Source organism: Haemaphysalis longicornis, unplaced genomic scaffold, assembly GCF_048455015.1.
Source record: "Haemaphysalis longicornis isolate Haplotype H1 unplaced genomic scaffold, Haemaphysalis longicornis Haplotype H1 scaffold_2, whole genome shotgun sequence".
Lineage (NCBI taxonomy): Eukaryota > Metazoa > Arthropoda > Arachnida > Ixodida > Ixodidae > Haemaphysalis > Haemaphysalis longicornis.
The window spans coordinates 53,115,869-53,136,130 of record NW_027526295.1 but is presented as its reverse complement, the minus strand read 5'-3'; the positions used below and the strand labels follow the sequence as shown (position 1 = coordinate 53,136,130).

The 20,262-nt window shown below is 45.6% G+C and overlaps 1 pseudogene; it reads left to right on the top strand.

Annotated features, from left to right (window-relative positions):
• The first annotated feature begins 294 nt into the window (after nucleotides 1–294).
• LOC144167969 (uncharacterized) overlaps nucleotides 295–20,262 on the top strand; it is an 80,589-nt pseudogene continuing 60,621 nt past the window's right edge.

Genomic DNA, 20,262 nt, shown 5'->3' with positions numbered 1-20,262 from the left:
ATGACAAACTTTCTATGGCAAAAAATTAGGTGAATGTGGATTCCGCGTATTTCTTCTGGTGGCAAAGCGTTGTCGCCGTTTCTGAATTTTGGTGTCGATCTGGGATAGCACACCCTCCCTACTTTGCTAGTGATCTGGACTTGCCTGCAGGGAGGCGCTTGCTTGGAATTTTACAGTAGTTTTTGGCTGCCTGACAAGGCCAAACCAGCTTCCTTCATCACTGGACTACCTGCATGTTAACATTTTGCTGACGTTAATCAACGTTCACTCCTCCAAAATCCCCACTTGCACGTCATGGCCTCCACTTTCGAAGGCGTCACCGACAGTGAGGCCACTCGGCCTCACTGCCTCTTTGAGAAGGAGAGAATTGTGTTAGGTTTGAGGCTGACATAAAAGGCACATGTTTGCATTCTGATTTGAGATATGTGGCCACTTTTGCTTTTACGTGTGCAAATTGTCATCAAAAATTTTTGGCTGTTTTCAGTATTGTTCTGTAGGGAACTCGGTCAGTTCTTCTGCCGTAAACACAGCGCGGAGCAAATTGCTTGCAAACTTCGTCGGCTGTCCCTCAGAACTAAGCTATAAACGGGCCAGCAGCTGGCTCTCAAGTTTCAGCAACTTGTGAAGTTCATCTGACACTGGTTCCCGGAGTAAATATGGAGGACGGTGAAGCTTCGAAGTTACCGGCTGCATGCCTTGGCAAGTCTTGACACGATGCGTGAACTGCTTAGCAAGGCCCAACTCAGGGCTGAAAAGTGATACGAAGTCAAGTGCCAAGGCTGGCGGAAGGTTTGCTTGCCTGGGTTACGCTCTTGACTGCGTTGGAATGTGACAAGGTGTCGGGCAATTGACACGTGGTGGCGGGTCAACAGACGTGTGCAGGCACTGGAGAGTGGAGCCCTGAATTCGAAGATTTAGGGCCCTAATGCCATCAAGGACAATCAGACAGGTTCCTTGGCGAACGATGTCAAAAAGAAGTGGTGCAGAGTGCCTTTTAAATTGAACGTCGGCCTGGAAACAGCCTTGCACGGAAATTGGATGCTTAGATAGTCAGGAAAGGTGACGTCCGGAGCTGGGAGGAGCAAAACGCTTTGAAAATGTCGGCTAAATTCTTGCTTTGACAAAATATGCCTCTTTCACAACGCTACTCAGCATACGCATGTCCCTGGTGCAGGAAGCTGGAAAGTCTTGAAGGGGTCGGCCGGTCCGCTCCACGCAGACCCCGCCCCGCTGCTGTCTGCTCCTGTAACTGAGCCCGTGTGGTGAAAGCATGCGACCGGGTTTTGCCACCACAGAGAAAACGAAGTACAGTACGTTTTGCAAATGCAACTGTTGAGCAAACGATAACATGCAGGGTGAAATTTTAAGTGCGAATGCACTTCTTAAGCGAGCCTGAATCGTCCGCCGCCGTAGTCCGCATAGCAACAGCTGCGGGTGCGCGCGCTCCTCGTCTTCCTCCTCGTCTTCCCTAGCAACGGGGGGAGATGGGCGCGCGCTACTCTCCTCCTCCTCTCTCCGCTCAGTGACTGCGGGTGTTGGGCGCCTCCTCATGGCACATACCCACGTGAGGGATTGACCAGGAATCGGGCGTGAGAAGGGCTAATGCACCCGCTTAAAGGAGTACTGACACGAAATTTCAAAGCTGAGATAACTATGTAAAACGCTTCCTTTTAAGTGCGAATGCACTTCTTAAGCGAGCCTGAATCGTCCGCCTGAATCGTCCGCCTGAATCGTCGTAGGCGTGCGCGTCGACTGGGGTAAGCTCGAGACCTTCGACCAAGGGGACGACGACCGAGTCGACTAAGAAGGAGAAGAGGCGGTGGCTGCGGCCGTCGACGACGGGGACATCGAAACCGTCCCGGCCGACTTCGACTTGGACGACCCGCTGCAGCTGGCGATCGCCCTCAACGCCGTGTCCAAGACCATGTTCTTCAACGAGGAGGGCGACTGCGGGCCGAGGCGAGTCGAACTGGGCAGATCGGACGAAGGAGGAGAAGGAGCGAAGCGACCGCGCGTGTTCATGGTGAGCGACGACGGCAGCGAGCGGAGGAGCGACTTGGACGCGGCCGACGCCGCGCTCAAGTTGGTGGACCAGTCTCACAGCCTGCACGTGGCTCCGGGCGAGAATCGCGTTCCCATAAGTGCGAATGCAACCGTGCATTCGCACTTACACACTCTCTCCCTCGGGGAAGTGCGAGGGATTTTTTTTGTTTCTAACAACACACGCACTCTTAATCTGGTTCCAGATAAGATCCACTTAGTAAACGCAACAATATTGCAAAAATTTTCCTGTTAGTCTATAAAGAACAGAGCTTCACATAAACAAGCGGATCAATGTTCCGTATAGCTAAATGGAACAGTGACCCTTGTAAACACATGGATTGACGACCTGGATACACATGCGGATTGGCGTTCCACATAAAAAGTGTTCCAAATACCTTTAGTTCAAGAGCATGCATTATATATTTAAATATATATATATATATATATAGTAAGGAAATGAGGGGCTCGTTGAGGAAATACAGAAAGATAAGTCAGCAGTCTACAACGCCAAAGGAGGCATAGGGGTGTGGTTAGGCTCTTTTCTTTTTCACTACGGTTAATTAAGTAAACATTTTTTTTAAATATACACAAGAAAGAAAGAGAGAACAACACGCGCCCAGAGTGGGGACCGAACCCACGCCTTTCGATTACATGGTGAATGCCTTACCAAGTCGGCTTTTTCTTTGTTTCTTTCTTCTGTATATTTAAAAAAATGTTTACTTAATTAACCGTAGTGAAAAAGAAAAGAGCCTAACCACACCCCTATGCCTCTTTTGGCGTTGTAGACTGCTGACTTATCTTTCTGTATATATATATATATATATATATATATATATATATATATATATAAATAAATAAATATATAGGGTGCATTAGCTATCTTTAGCCAGGGTATAAAAATGTGCCGCCGCACTCTAAGACGACGCGCCCAAATGCATGTTGCTCACTTTTGCATGAAGTGTGTCACGCCATTTTTGTATTTTGCTTAATGAGATAATTATTCCAAATTAAGTGTTCAACTTCTGAAACAACAAAGCCGAGAAAAAATATCAATTACAAAGCTGCAGAGCGGTCCGCAAATGTCCTATAAACAGTTTGGCTATCAAGTATTAGCGTATTTTCAGCTTATTCATGATGCCCGCAAAATACCAAAATAAAAATTGGGCCCATCTCCCCGCGAGGGGGACTCGAGTAAATGCGTCGCATAGGGGGTATGTGTATTGCGTTAACATTTAGTGTTTGGGGAGTTGGTGGTAGTGAATGCATTGTATCAGCAGCTTCTTGACGTAGTTTGAATGAGTCAAGGATATAAGGCGCGTTCGTAGCCTTTGAATCTGTGTCGGTTTTGTGGCGTAGTGGGAAGAGCACCATGTACCTCGCGTTCCGCCCACAGGTAGTGAATGCGTTGTATCAGCAGCTTCTTGACGTAGTTTGAATGAGTCAAGGATATAAGGCGCGTTCGTAGCCTTTGAATCTGTGTCGGCTTTGTGGCGCAGTGGGAAGAGCACCATGTACCTTGTGTTCCGCCCGCAGGGTCGTGGGATCGAAACCAGGCGCCGATAAGTATTATTTTTTTATATAGTGTAGGGGGAGGGGTACGGACCTGTTGTTGAGAGCGAGGAGGGTAGCGTAATGCGGGAGAGGAGGAGTGGGGGAGAGGGCTCACCTGCGCACTGAGCTGTTGCGAATGGAAGGCGGACGCTACATGTGAGTTAAAGAAATGCTCTGCCTTTAAAAAAAACACCACGTGACATCCCCGCATGCTCCTCGTGATTGCAGTGCTCCGCATGCTGCGCAGAAACAGCCCTGGCCGCGCTGCGCTGCCGCTTAGAAAGCTACTGGTCAGGTGACGGACCAGTTGCTCCCGGCAGCTCAAGAGATAACCGCTGCGTCAGAAGGAACTGTCGAGAGGGGAGCACATCGCTGGCATAAATGGCTGGCATAAATGCCCTGTTGCTTTATAAGCAGCAGCGCGCCTATTTTTGTTTGTGCGCGAAACGTTTGGAAGCACTGCAATTCCGACGCGCGAGCGGGCGTGTAATGTCATGTTTTTTTATTTCGCGGGCATCATCACCCAACTGAAAAACACTCATACTTAATAGAAGGAAGGACAAAAACTAGTTATTCGGACGTTTTGCGAACCGCCCTGCAACTTCCTAATTGGAATATTTTTCCTAGCTTCATTGGTTCAGAAGTTGGTTAATAACCCTGGCTAATTTAAATAAAGTAAATCTCAATAAGGAACATACAAAACTTAGCGTTACACTACATACGAAAGGGAGCAACATGCATTTGGTTGCACCAGCTTACAGTAAATCGGCATATTTTTAAACTCTGAAACACCCTGTATAAGCTATCACGTAAATATATATTCACATGTGCATACCACACAATGATAGGGACTGACTTTTTCATTCTTGGTGTCGAAAGTATTGCCTTGGTTTGAGTGCATGCAGATAGGTTCTACGTTTTAATATAACACAAAGAAGTTTTTTTGTAGCTAAAGTTAGTGACTGTTTTTCAGTTGTCCGTAATGCAATGTTACCAAGTTCTGAACGCTGTATTCTGTGATATGAATCCTCTCCTCTCATGCGAAGCTAATCATGAGACATTCAGATTGCTGTAAGCACCCTTCAGATTGTTCCTAACAAAGTGAAAGTTACAAAGCACATTACACAATTGCAATCAAAAACTGATTGGGCTGATAAGAGTTAGGTTCACATAATACGTATATAGGGAAACCAATAGGCATCTTAAATTATTGTGTATGCTCCCTGAAAATACATATATTGAAAAAAGATGGCGTAGCAATGTATACATGACTTATTGCTCTAAAGTCTCCATCACTAAAGTCTCTAAGAAGACTGTCACTGGAGCACAAGACTGGTTGCTGAAGGTACTTTGCTGTTTCAGGGTGCTTGAGGAGATTATGCAGCAATGGTTTCAAAGGAACATAATAGGCCTTAGAGCCATTTTTCAGAACTTTTTTAAATAGCTTGATATAAATGTCTGTTTGCTCGTAAAGGCATTTCCTTGCCTTGTTAAAGCTGAGCTTTGATGTGTCAAAGCTCAGTTGTTTAGCTTCAAATATCTCAGCTACACCTTGCACTACAGCATCGACGGCTGCCTTTGAACACCTGTGCTGGCCCTCCAACAGCCTGCATAAATCTGACAGCCTTGCCCCCTCCGTGATTTCAGGTCGTGTCAGCTCAGACATGCTTTCTGGATCCAAAGAGGGCACACTGTGCGATTCCTCATCTGGAGCACTGCAGCTAAGCTGGGGGTAATCAGACTCAGGGTAGTTACACTGAGGGTCATGCTTGTGGCAGTGATCAATGTGTTCCTTGTAACACTTTGCTGCAATGAACGTTGCCCCACAAACTGAACACGAGTACTCCTTGACGTACCAACCATGACCCTTCACGTGCTAAAAATAGCGATTTAAGTAAGTAGTCACAAAAGCACAATGTTTGCATGCATGTCGCACCTCGGAATGCGCTTCTGATGGAGCAACAGCAAACTGGCTTTGAGTTGGCCTAGGAGCAGTTGATGTCGTAGGAATGTTGGGCATGGTAGACTCGCCGATCTCACTTGCAGCCGCACCAGTAGTAGTTGCATTCATGGGTTGTGTGTGTAGAGCAAACACCTTGTCCTGTTGCACCCATGTCTGTGGGGTTCTCTCATATCCTTCAGCAGGCAATGTCTGCTCCCAGCCCTCTGTACAACATAAAAAAACTTTGCAGATATACAGCTATGCATAACAAACTTGTACAGCGGTCAATAAAATGTTTAGTCCTTAAAATTACGCTGTTTTGTGCTTGATTTCTAAGTTTAATTTGTGTCTACATTCGCAGGCAACATTGCCGAGAACTTATCTAGTTGCTCACCTTGCATTTATAATTGTTGACGGTTTTTTTATTTAAATTTGTGCTTGACAAAAACTGCCGCACATTTACTTGGTTCAAATTTATGCAATGTTCAAGGACCAAGATATGCAATATCCATTTATTTTGGACTGAACGTTTCATTAAACGTAGACAGGCATCTGCACCGCTATACAAGAATTCAAATATCGGTACGACGCCCTTATGCTGTACTCGCATGCCTCTATGTGTTCGCTGTGCTATCGCATTTTCCGTCACACATTTTTTACCTGGCCCTCTCCAGGGATAGGCCCCTGCTTATTTGTATCGTTTGTACCTTATTTATTTTGTAAGAAAGAAATTGTTCCAACAAAAACACAAAGCAGACGAAATATTGGTAGCGCATATTCATTACTTTCGAGAAAAGATTCTGCGAAAAAGCTGGGTTCATCTTCACGATCCACCCTGCTTGCCTGAAGATTAAGTACTGAAACAAAAAAAAATCACTATATTTTTAGAGGAACTCTGCCAAGGAGCCCCTGTATTTTTCTGAAGGATTTTTTAACAAACCAAGCTATGAAGTTGCACCTCACTTAGTTGTCATTACTGAATACATAGCAGGGAAGTTCACTAAAACCTTTTGGCTTGCTAGCATGTTCAGAAGAAAAAAAAAATTTAGTAAAAGTATTTCAGCTAGTTCTAAATAAACAAGTGAAGGAATGTAGGCGTCTTTTGATAATCGTGTATTCTAACAAAGTGCAACGCCATCCTTTACAAAGTTCAAAATACTTGAGCTACGAAAAAGCTAGTGCATACCTCTTTCCTCTGTCTGGTGTTAGCACTCGCTTCTGCCACTGTAAAATGTGTCATAATAAAAAATAAAATACCTTAGTCGCCATGACCAACACTTTTAAAGTGAAAGCTTTCTTATTGGGACTGACGGTGCCCCGTCAAAAAACTAATGCGTCTCCTCATAGACTGGTTGGTAGACCGAAAATTTCAGATAAAATGTGGCACACGGCGCGGGCGTGAAACTGGGTAAACGGTTACTTGAAAATCGCGAAAAAAGAAAGGCTCTAGATATGACAATGACACGCAATCTCAGAAACCACGTACCGGTGTACATATCAATCGTTTGTAGTTGCGTTTACTTAGTGCACAAAAAATCGTCGCTTTGGTTCGTTCTTTGTTTGGTATTTGTGTCTTTGAACATTTGACAACCGATTGGACAATTTTTCAGCTAATGATGGACGCACTTTTAGCAAGGGTTTTGATGGACTTTTCACGCAGTTTTGATGTTCAAAACTTTTGTGCTTCTCTCAACTTTTTTTTCAGATGGGAAGTTTTTTGTCCATTTGTGGTCCTGCAGTTTACTTTTATTTTGCGATTAGAGCAAATCTGAGGAAAAATAGAGGCTTTTTCAAGAAAAGGTGTGACTTATGAGAGAATGAACATCAGAAGCTCCTGCTTGGCATAAATCAAGGTCTTTGTTTTTCTTACTGCATATGTAAGTCTTAAAGCGCTATTTTTCGTCTAGAGCAGTGTCACACACACACGCTAAGTGTGACAATCTCTGCCATGCCTAAAGTGTGGCAATGCTAAAAAAATTAAGAATGCTACCATAACACGTGAACAAAACCGTGTATCAGGTAATTAAAACAGCCACTACTATGTCATGCCGTTGTTTCTTTATTTTTATTTTTTTATTTAGACAATACTGCAGGCCAGAATTAGGCCTAAGCAGGAGTAGAAAGATAAAAGCATAGCATATCAGGCAAATGTAATTATACAATCTCTATCTTAGAAAACACCAACAAAGAATGGCAAACGCCAAAAAAAAATTCTACATGTGAAAAATTGATGCATGCAGAATAGGCGAAGTGAACACAGAGGCAGGAAGACTTTTCCAATCGGATATTGTTCGCGGGAAAAATGAATATTTATGAGTGTTTGTGCGGGCGAACATTGGGGTAAATTTAAAGGGGTGGTATTGCCTGGTTGGCCGGGAAGAATGACAGGTCAGATATATTGATGGGCCAATGCGAAATTTGCGGTCCTGAAGGTTGGCAAGAAATTTTAATCGGTTGATTCTATACTCTGTTGATTCGGTTGATTCACGTGACTATGAGTAACGAAGCATATAAAGGTTGAAATAGTTTAATGAAATGTAATATAAATAATAAGTTACTCCCTTCGTTAGACTAACTGGAATACACATGAGTGATCCACAGGAACCTTTCGACTAGTTCGCACATACTAGCTCGAATACACATTAGTGATTCACAGGAGCATTTCGACTAGTTCGCGCACAGGTTTCTTCCCTCAACATGAGCGTTTCATACTTTCAAAATGAGCATCCATGTGCACATATATATGTTGAGGTCTTCTGAAACACACTGGCAATTATCCAATTACCACAGCCCTGAATCGCTCTATTGTGACATTGTTTACATCCCTGAATGAAATGTCGGTATGTGAAGGAAAATTCACGTTTTGATGCTGTTTGTGAAGCCAAGACTTTATAATTCTCCTACGACCCACCATTATGGCTCATTGGCGACAGTTCTGTGCTGCTAAGCCCAGGGACGCGGGGTTCGATTCGGGAGCTTTTCTGATAGGCCTCCTGCGCTGCCCAAGGGGTGCAGCGCAAGCAGCTTCCGGGTAGTACTTCCGGGTAGTACAAAGCTGCGCGGGTCCCATAGGATCCCGTGTTGACAGAAGCAAGATGAGCTGGATGTTCCCGATTGTTTTGCGACATGGGCACGAGCCCATCCCCGACGAGTCCGGTTTCTTCCGGCGATCAACTTGTCATTAGGAAAAAAAGCTTTGCAGCGCTAAATACGTTTGCAGTGCCGACGAAAGTGCCGGGATGGTGACAGCGCTCTACCACTCGCAGATTCACCGATCGGTGGCCGTATGAAGTGAAATTGGAAGTGAAACTTTTAGTTTAAACTAATACTCTAGGTGGCAAGGACTTTTAAACAACAGCCGATCAAAAACTAAGAGGGACGCAATCGGTGATCGCGCTTTAAAAAGCCTGTGAGTCTGGTGGACCGCTGGCTCGCCTGCTGTGGTGCGCCACTCTTTTGCGTACCTGTGCACTATGCGTGCACTTTCATTAAACAGTGCTCGTTTGCGTCGCCGTTACAAATACATGGTGCAGCGTCAGCTTGCCGTTTTGTTGCGTGTCTCAGTGACAAAGTGCAGCGACCGTCAGAAGCGTGAAATCTGTTTTACGATTCCAAAATTTGTGGCGGTTAAACAAGGTGGTCGGGCGAACTGAGAGGCCGCTCGCTTTCCTTGTTTGCTCTCACTTTACTTAATTACACTGTTGCATTATATATTCCCAGTTCGCAATTAATAGGCTAGAATGAGGGTCAGCAACGTGTTGAATTGTAGGGCCGAATTGCATGCAGCCGACACGGCGGAGGGCTGGACGGCAAATCGGGTGGGAGAGGGAGGGGGGCTTTGAACGCTAAAAAAATAGCGAATAACCAATAATATCTGACAGTAATCTGGCGAAGTTTGAAGATGGGGAACAATTCAACTGGAAGCGACCAATTCTCGGTTGTCTCGCTGCCTAACTCCATTTGAGTACAAAACTGGCGTGTCGGTGTTCATTTTGTTAGCGACGACCCCTGCGCTAGAAGATGACCAACAGAGTCAGTGATGATCGTTTGTAAATATGCGGGGCCACACGCCGTGTATGTGGCTGTTATATTATGCAAATAGAAGTACACACACATCTTTGCAGGCAGCGGGCGGGCGATTTCGTGCTTGTTTTGCGTCCTTTAATAGGGCTTAATTTGTTTATTTGACGCATTTCCTCACCTACTCGCTAGTATACATGTACCCTGCTGTTCGTAAATTGTGCCGCGTAAAAGGTCAAGCAAGAATCTCATTTAGTTTGCAAAGAATCTCATTTAGTTTGTGAAAATACAAAACAAAATTTCAAGGCGGTGCCAGGCCAGTAGTGTCAGCTGAGTCGGCTGCGCAATTCTTGCGTTCGCTTGCATGCTGCCGCTGAAGCAACCTTTTCCAGTTACCAGCAGCGTTCTGTGTTTATGCTACTCGTGAACTTTCCTTAGTCGACCGCAGGCAAGAAGGAAGAACGGTAATGCTCGTCAGGAAGTTAGACCACCCCACCTGGCGATACTGTCCCACGCCGCGACGGCCGCGACAGCTCGCTCAAAAGAAAGCCGATAAATCAACTTGTTTTACCGGATCTTATTTTGTTTAGACTTTGCACGTACTTTAATGGCTATTTAATACAGTATGCAGCCATTTAAACGCGCCACAAAGCGAATAAACTAAGTACAACCAACTTTCACTCTGGCTTGTAATTGAAACCACATGGAGGGCGGCGAGGGTCGTCTGCTTCTGTACTACCCAGAGGCGTCGGCCACTAGGGGCGCTGCATGTCGCCAAAACTCCAGCGCAGGAGGCCTATGGAGGCGAAGGGCGAAGACATCCGTGCGTCAAGCTTTCGGCGCGCCTTAAAAATAGCCAGGTAGTCAATATTAAGTTGCATACGACACACCTCAGCCTGTGCAGCTTCGGCCGCTAAACCCCATAATCAATAATTTCTAATTCTTACGAACACGTGTGGGAGTATGTGCGTATATTCATGTGCGCGCAGGCGGGCGTGTGTCTGTGCGCGTGCATGTGTTTGCGTGTGTGTTTGTTAAAACCAATAGTAAAAGTTTATCTCTAATATGCCAAAGAGTCACTTAATAGGAACATTCAAGCTCTGTACTGACCGGCAAGGTTACCATGCGTAACGGGGGAATGGCCACACAAAATGCACCATCCAAGTGGAACTTTCTCATGGCTGACGAGTTCTTGAAGCCTTCTGAACCCAGCGCATTCGCATTCAGTGCACCGGCCTCTCAACGTTACTGTAATGTCTTCAGCAACAGTGGAACAGGCCATTGGCCACTTGCGTAGGTAGAATCTGCATGGAAATATTGCGATCTTGTACAACATCGCAAGCTTCTATCAAAATGAATTGTGCCGCAGTACATAAGCTCCACGAACAATTGCGGCCGTTCACAATAAATCTCGCGTGTCATCAAGCCTAGAGCAAATAATTATGACTGACTTTATACGCACGACGTCGTGCAGTCCTGCGGAAGCCATTATACACTGACGCGCCAATGCGGCAGCCGGAACAGCCAGTGGCGCGCCGTTGCACCGGCCGTCCCAATCGCCCGGGGAGGGTGTTTTGCAGAATTGCCACCTTGGAATTGCGACGCAGCTGTTTCGTCGTTTTCCGTCGCACCACGGGGCGCGGACCAGATGATTGATTGAGAACCGTAAAACGCTCCTGAAAATGGCTTTTCATCAACATTCGCGCTTCGTATGGCAATAAAAAGAAAGCATAGCTGATGGGATATGGCAATAAAAAGAAAGCATAGCTGATGGGAGGGATGCAAAGCAAGACATAGAACCGGATAAAGCTTTTTTTTTACCTACTATTGCTGCTAGCTGTGAACATGCAGTATGCCACATTACGCCCTTACCACCCTTCCCACTGATGGGAAATTTCGGGCGCCGAAAGAGCGTTCAGCTGTTTAAAAAAAACCTAGTTTATAGTTTTCACGTATTTTTTATCCCAGCTTATGTACTATTAACAATGTGCATAGCCAACGCAGTTCAGATGCGGCCGAGTTGCCATCGCGTCAAACCGACCATGAATGGCGGTGCGCTTATCTAGCCTTCCAATTAATGGTGTTGGATGTGAGCATTTTTTAGAAACCTTTTTTTAGAATTAACACGTTTATGGAGGGTTATGTTGACTGATAGCCTAAACCAGTGGTTCTCAAATGGGGTCCGCAAACCCAAACGGGTCCGCGACAGCATTTGAGGGGTCCCCGAAGCCTCCCTGGAAACTCACCCCGCAATTCTTTTCTCGATTTCGTCAGCACTCTCTTACTTTGCAAAAAGGTGGCTTCGCCGCATTACATGTAGGTTTAGGGTTCGCAAGCCTGACCCCACATGATGAAATGACGCCGACACACAAGAAATGGAAATCACGAGTTTTATTCTTTATGTGTGGCAGGGCGATGTCAGCAGCTTTTTCACACCTACCAGAACAGAAACAAATTCCGGCTTTAAAAAGTGTGCGCCTCCTCGGGTCTTCAAAATAACGAGTTCCACACAGTCTGAATGAAAGGGTTGGTTTGCCCGAAATAAAATGAAGGTGAGTGCAACACTTAATGCAGAACCAGTGACGCTTTAGGTCTTCCTTTTTCACTTTAACACATGGCCTGTAATAAAATGTAGAAGAGAAAAACATATAGAACGGAAATTATCAACGTACACAACCCCATACTTACCAGTGAAACCATTCTAAGCACTGATCACATAAGATCATTTTTATTGCCCCATCATCCTTCTTTCACTGTGCACAGCACCACATGTCTCCTCTTTTTTTCACAGCAACTGCAGACAAGGAAGAGATGCTCATCCATGGCAGGCAAAAAAGAGGAATAAACGATTGGAATGAGAATGGTTCTTACTGGGTGATGACAACAACAGCCATGCTTCTGCGGTGAAGTATTTCTTCAGCTTTTGCAATGGTACCCGGTGGTCTAGGAGGGCGCTTGGCAACTCCTCAGGTCGCTCTACAATATCGCTCTCGTCGAGGATTCCCCCTTCATTCACAACACGTACTGCAGCCTCCTTGTCAGCAATGACCGTTAGGAGCACTGAAACAAATATCCAGTACATAATGCACAAGCATGACAAGCCATGGCACTGAGAAACATTTCGCCAGAATATTCTTTCTGAGTGATGTAGCTAGTGCAAGTTTATAAGAAGTTCTTAAAAATTGTGCCGCTGACAAAAAGTAGGCTGCATATTTTTTTTTTGCATTCTTTGTAAGTAATGATTGTGCACTTCCAGAAAACTAAGCAAAGTTATATTGTCTTGTAATCTAGAACTTGTGTAATGCCCTCAGGCCTTTAAGGATGCAATAAATGAATTGAAACTGTGGTGCACACGATTGTCACAAGAATGCAACAAATCCACTGCAAAAACAAAAAATGTACTAAGTCAGGCATAACTATTAGGAAGCACAGCGAACCCTAGCTATAATATAAAGGGACCACAAAAGCAAACTACAACTTTGCCTAATTTAAAAGAACTAGGCTCCAGTACCTCACCCACCTCCACTCAAGCCAAATATGGCATTTAACAACTGAAAATCTGCGAGGAGTATTAACACACTTTTATATTTCCCATCTAGTGGCGTTCTGTGGGCAAAAGTGACATCATATGGGCCAGCAGAGTAACACCGTAATATCCCAGCCTACACTTAAATTAATTAATAAAATAGTTTAGAAAAAAATCGTAATTTTTCCTAGCACCACCCCAGTTTGAAGCCTTGTTCATGCCAACACACTTCACTAGATGCTCGCATAGCAGTCAGGTATAAAATAGCGCCCATTAAAATTTTTAATGGGTACTTTGATTTCAAACAATGGAAACACATGAACAAGAATACACTTACATCACCAGCCTAGTTGACTTGCCCACAAGTACGGTCAATGTCCTCTGGAATTCCCAAAGCTGCAAGGTGAAGAACAGAAACTTTTAGAATAATACACACAGGCATTTCTAACACAATGCAGCTTGTAGCTGACTACTTGGCGATGAACCCCTGGTTCCCTTGGAAAAGGTTTTTAATTTTTTGAGTGCAATCGCGCTTTTACATAAACTTTGATTTTACCATGTTACGTCATTTTTACATGAGCGGTTTTTAAATTTTTAGTGCAATCAAGCTTTTACAGAAACCTTGATTTTACCACTTTACATGGTATTTACATGAGCCTTTTACGTAAAAGGTAGTGTGCTCAAATTTAATATATTACCTTGTGTCTGGCGCATTATAGCAAAATTTCGCTGCTGCGCCAATAAAATTCAAATTCATTCATCCATTCAAGACCACAAGAGAAAGAAATCTGTTTTGTAGGAAACAGAGGTACAAAATGAAAATTTCAGGCTTTCGAGTTTCTGGTAACAAATCCCCACGGCGCAAATCATATACAGCAGGTTATACAATATTATGCAGTAACCAGGGGCGGATCCAGGCACTCATTTTGGGGGAGAAGCTTGCACAAGCTCGTGGAAATCGCTCGCATTCGAAGTCATTGAGGCCTCATTTGACCGTTCAAGAAGTCTTCCGTCGTCTCGATGTTCACGAAATGGTATGTTTTGGTGCCCTAGAAAGATCATAGATGGTATAATTGGGACCAGGTGGTTTCAGTTCTCGTTCACTTGATGTGGACACTGATTGCTGATTTGGTTGGCTACATCTTTTTCGGGTGCCTTCAGACATGCGAAAAACTCCCACCCAGCCTGCATTGCTTCATTGTGGTACTTGCTTGCTTCATGTACAGAAAGATCGCTGTCCTTTCCTAGCAGTTTCGCAAAGGACGTGAGTGGCTTGGTGACCAGTTTTTGGAGGGGGACATTTTTCTGGTAGCATCCCATCGCACCTGTTACCAACAAAACGCAGTACTTGCAGTACAGGCCCCTGCTATAATCGGACAGCACAAGCCACTTGAACTTGTTTAAATGCGACTGACTTACGTATCGCTTCTCATTTTTGCCGTTTTTCCGGTGAAGTTATCCGGAGGGCCCCAATCCGTTTCCAACAAACGCCGTTTAGTGTTCTCATCGACTTTTCCACCGACGAACTTTCCTATGTCACTCGCGAATTCTGCGGAGTTGCCACGTCCAATTTTTCACCTTCAAATTCGGTAGTCTGGTCGCATGGAGAAGGAAGGGGTGAACATTCGCCTTGCAGAGGTAGCGATGCACTACATGTTGCCGACCAGGGAAGGATACAGGTGTTACTGTATTTCTCGTCCAGTCGTAGCGTTGGCACAACTGCTGATGAGGTAGCCTGTTCCGTGCCTTCGACTGCAACATGTAGGGATTTCTTAGCAGCAGGAAGGGAGAACTTGTCGATCTTTTGCGAACTTGCTCTCTTCATTCTCCAGAGACAGCTTCGGGGTGGCAAACAGACGAAAGAAAATGGGATAGTCGAACGCTGTCGGTGTACATGAGAAGCCGCAATTGCGAGCTTCATGTTTTAAAGGGGCACTGAAGTGAATTTGTCAAGCTCCCGTTTTTGCTTGCACAGCGTAGACTGGCTCAAATTAGCACACTTTTCATCGTTTATCCTGTTGACAAATCGGTAATTATTTTACAAAGCGCGAAAGAAGAAAAACTACCATGCGCGGTTTGCGGCGGCCGCACCAACTAAGGCTGTGACGTTGAGAGGAGGGGCGCCGTGATTGGACGATGCCCAAGGTTAGCAATCACACAAGTTTCGGTTTCGGTTCTGTAAAACATAACCAATGGCGTTGTTGGATGGGCATTCTCAATATCTCAGTAATCATCGTACCGCGCTTCTGCCATGTTGTCGGCTGTAAAATGCACAAGATAAGCCTTCCAGGACGGCTTGTAGTCGTAGCATTCACTAGCCGAGACCTACGCAGTGCATGAACGCCCTCCGCGTACCCGCAGACGCCCAAATGTCATGCGCTTTTCCCCCATATTTGGAGCTTGCCTCCCTCATGCCTGTATCGTAAAAAGCGTGTTCGCACCAGGCCAAGGGTCTGTTCATTCTGGCCTGTGCCCACTGCCTGCAAGCAGTCGGTGCTTATGGCAACAGCACGCCAACGAGAACTCGCTAGCGCGCCAGTGCCAGCCTGCGCGCGTTTTGTGAACTAGTTCATGTAGCCATGCACGTTGCGGCCCAAAAAAAGGTGAACTCAATATAGAAAACATCGGCGGAAAACAAAAAAGTTAACTTACGAAAAAAAAAAAAGCACGTACCTGCGGGGATTCGACCTCGTAACTTGCAAAACATTCGCGGCGACATACCTACGCCTCAGACCACTGAGCCACGGAGCGGGACGCGGAGGCGTTGCTAATATAGGGTATATATTGTACAACCGGTTTACACTTTTATTTAGTTTTGGCATTTCAAGCAGCTTAGGTGACTATTTGTTGTACTGCGATCGTGCAGTAAGTGTCGCCCGAGTTGCCACAGTAGCTCACGTCTAGCAATTGCATTTCGTAGACGGAAAAGCGTTCGCAGATGCGTAGTCCTGCTGCTGACCGCTGTGCTTGTTCGCCCAGCGCAAAAAAGTGCTTCCCGCGCCCTAGTTTTACGCTGTACGGTAAAAATATCAGTTGATTTTATTTCCTTAGTACCTATATTGACTTCGCTGACTCTTCTCCCGCCTTCAAGAGGCCTTATATTTTCCTACTGGCGTACCAGTCAGCGAAGCGTCGCATGTGCGCTTGTGCAGCGCTTGTGAGAAGCGACCTTGACTTGGAGCTAGATACAGTGTACAAACAAACCAAGTAAAGAAAGGCACATTCTTCCATTTACAAACGTGTCCTGGCTTCGTTTCAACTAAGCGAACGAATTGCGACCAAGCAATTTTTTTTAACCTCCTTGATTGCGACGACCCGCCGGCGGCCGGCGGACGAAACGCTGGCCCGACTGACTCTGTCGGCCGGGGAGCCGTGCAGTAGCGCAGCCGTGGCGCAGCCAATTGCCAGCTCATCCCCTCCTGACGTCACACGAAAACGCCACAGAAAATGGGCGAGCGTAAAGAGAGGAGGACAGCATTTTCGAATTAGTTTTTCTACTAAATAAAATCGCGTAAACGCGCCTAGAGTGGTCGAAACATGGCCTGGGGACTCCGGACTACAATTTGCGCTAGTAATCCCGCAATGTTTACATATCACTTCAGTGTCCCTTTAAGATGCTTCATGTATCAATATGCAGAATACAAAAAATAATATTTGCTGACCTGGCGATAGAACGAGAATGCATGACTTAAAGCCACATCCTAGAATCTGTACAAGAGTATATGAGCATTTAAATTACTAAAAGGGGAGCTTACCCATGCAAAGAAATATTTTCGAATAATAAATGGATATACATAGGAGATTGCGCAAGCACTGCTGCTCCACTTGGTGACCTTCAATCGTACGTTGCATCCTTTTAACAAGTAAAACAGAGCGAGAGCAACTTCAAGGTGCAGCAGCATCACAGACGACAAAAATTAGCAAGTGGCGCAGTGCTTAAGCATATTTACCTAAACCTTACAGAGGGCTTTCAGCGGAATACTTTAAAAATAACTGCGCATCGTGTAATAGAAACAATAAATCACAAAGTGCGTAGCGACATGATATCGTGCTAAGCTTGAGCAAGAGATGCTGTATCGGCTTGCGGTAATCAAATCGCTTGTACTTTAGCAATTTCAGTCTATGTGACATTGCTTCACTGCGTTTGCAACTTCCCGGCATAAAATCATGGGCAGTGTTCATTTCATCAATATGAAGCAATACATGTTCGTATTTTTTGTAAACGCATGTTTAGAACAACGTACCTTGAAGTTTTATCATAAATAACCTATACTGCTGCAAAAAGTACTTAATTCAATCACTGATGCATAATGTTGTAGCGGATTCTATAGGAGTTTGGTACATTCCTCGTAACTGCGTTAGAAGGGTCAATTTGCGGATTTCTTGGCTGCTCTGAACAGGTTAATAACGACAAGATCCAGGGTATACTTGGCTGAATACAAGCGTGACTGGCATCTTGAATACTGCAGCTAGCAATGATAGGCACGTTTCAAGTCTTCTTGTACTCATAAACTCAACAATTAAGAGGTTCGGGTATAAAATCTAAAGTTCTAAACGCAAGCTATATATTTGCGCATGGCCAATGCTTACCTCGAGTCGTCCAGACGGGTCAAGTGGCTACTACAGTACCAGTCGTCAGATTCATGTGACTCGGCCGATGAAGTAACGTGCTGGTCATGTAGCGAGCACGTGAGTGTTTTGTCACCTTCGACTACATGCCACATCCCCTTCAATAAACGTCACATCTCCTTTACCTTGTGCCGCGGTACTGAACCAACTGAACCACCGAACCTTCTGTTTCTTTTGAAAGGAAAAACAGAGCGGTCATAGCGGCTGTAGCGATCCCGGCTACGCAGCGGCGGCCACGGCTTATTCCACCGTCTGAATAAATACAAAAACACAAAAATGCAGGAGGTCACTGCTCTTTATGTTTCCCTCTCCTGAACAACAGCATTCGCGAAGAAAGCGGGGGCAGAGAGAAAGCCCAAGCATGACTGCTCCCCTCGCCGCTCCGGGAAGCTGTCGATTAACTTGCGCTGGTTCACGGCTGGTGCACCTGCAGCTCCTCGGTTTGTGAGGGTAAACCGTACTTGCCTAGCACGGTTTGCGATAATCACGGTTAGGAGAGTAACTGCGGTTACGTGTTCTGTGTAGCTACCTCTCAAGCCGTGAAGGCCGATCATAACAGGCGTTCTAGCCATTCGGCTTCCTCTGCGGTTAGGGCAGTGTGCCGGGGCAACCTGACCAAGGAGGTGGCCACAGGCACTGAAAAGAGGGGGGGGATGTTGACACAGGCGTTGGGGGAGCGATCGCCCCTACCGCCTCCGCCCTCTGGATCCGCCGCTGGCAGTAACTAAACTAGGTGAATAACAAGAGAGGTTGGGAGTGAAAGCAATGGGAGGCATAGAGACTTTTAATGTTTAGGTGGCCATTCAATGCTTCGGTGGTCATAATTAATCAACTATCTTCATCGCCATGCGATGACAGCGATTTCGAAATGCATGCGCTTTATTCATGATGATGAACACAGCCACCTCTGAGTACCAGCGGGAAGGGGTCGTGTTATGCTTGTGGGAGCTGACTAGCAGACAGACGACTGATGAACGGGCGGGATCGTTATGTACACGCGAAAAATTCCCCGCATTTCCCCTTGGGGAAGAATGTGGAAGTGCGAATGCACGAGTTGAATTTGCGCAGTTCGGTAATGTTCGCGAAAGAGAGATCACACACACACACACACACAACTACAAAGAAAGAAAGATGCATTTATTCACAGACACCTATTTGTGTTGTCGTTGTACTTGATTGCTAGAGCGGATCTCAGCTTTGAAATTTCGTGTCAGTACTCCTTTAAGCAGGTGCATTAGCCCTTCTCACGCCCGATTCTTGGCCAATCCCCCACGTGGGTATGTGCCATGTCAGCGGCCAGGCAGCGCGCTCCCATCTCCCCCCGTTGCCAAGGAAGACGAGGAGATTCCTGGCCAATCCCCCACGTGGGTATGTGCCATGTCAGCGGCCAGGCTGCGCGCGCCCATCTCCACGTGCGCGGACATCGCCGGTGGACGCAGGTTCAGGGTCGCTTAAGAAGTGCATTGCACTTAATATTCCCACTCATTTCACTGCTGCTCACCGTGATAGGGCACTGATCCACCCGCCGGTTGGTGCTCATGTGATATTATTTGAAAATCAAAGGCCGCACAGCCCACCAAAATTCAGCAGTAACCCAGAAACACTGGCCAAACTATATTTGAGCGCTTTATCACGCTGTGAAGTGGCAGAAGTGATAAAAAATTACGGAGCCCGTCTATCTGTGTGCGCAAGCCGATGGCATTAGGAACACTTTGTTGAAGAGCTTTCTGCCCCCATGCCACGATGAGGCATGAAAACGGAAACATTCACATGTACGTCAAAACAAAACATTCAGTGATCTTCAATGTGCGGATCAGGCTGCTTAAAATGAGCCGCATGAGTCATCTCTTTCCGCATTATGCCGCTTCACCTTCGCCACTTCAAGCTCTTGTTCCAGCGTTTAAACTTTTTGACGGCTGTCTTGAGCTCGCTTTTGGCTTGCGCCAGCTCTTTGTCTTTCCCGCAGCTGCACTTCCGCTCAAAAAACAAGAAGCGAGTACAGTTGCCACAAAAAAAGTCCGCACATCTGCTTGTGTAGCTGCGAATTTCAAGAAAAGACGAGACGTCTGCCATCCCTGCCAAGCAATGCCTCTGCTGTCTCACCTGCCCACCTCTTGCATTGTTCCCCTCCTGTCCCAGTCGAAATATGGGAGGTTTGCACAGTTCAGTTTTGCGCATTCGCACTGCTGCACCGTCTGTTGGGACTTCGCACTAGAGCCATAACTGCAATATCCGGGTCGTGTTTGTCATCTGTGGTTCAAGCTTTTTTTTTTCAAGGTGTTTTTAAAATTTGCTATCGTAAAATAGAGCACAAATCTACTTTTAATTGTAGTAATGCTGTAGTAATGCTGCAGTAAATCTGTCCTGTACTTTCCCGATTTCCCCCCTTACCCAATGCCCTGTCCTGGGACCTGTAAGGTTTTTTCTGAATAAAGAATAAAGAACATTTGTTATGCAATTGATGTTCTCCCTCAGTTAAGCCTAATGTTATCCTTTGGCTGCAGTGTTAAATAAATATTGAGCATCTTCCTAGATTTTTAGATTGAAATTG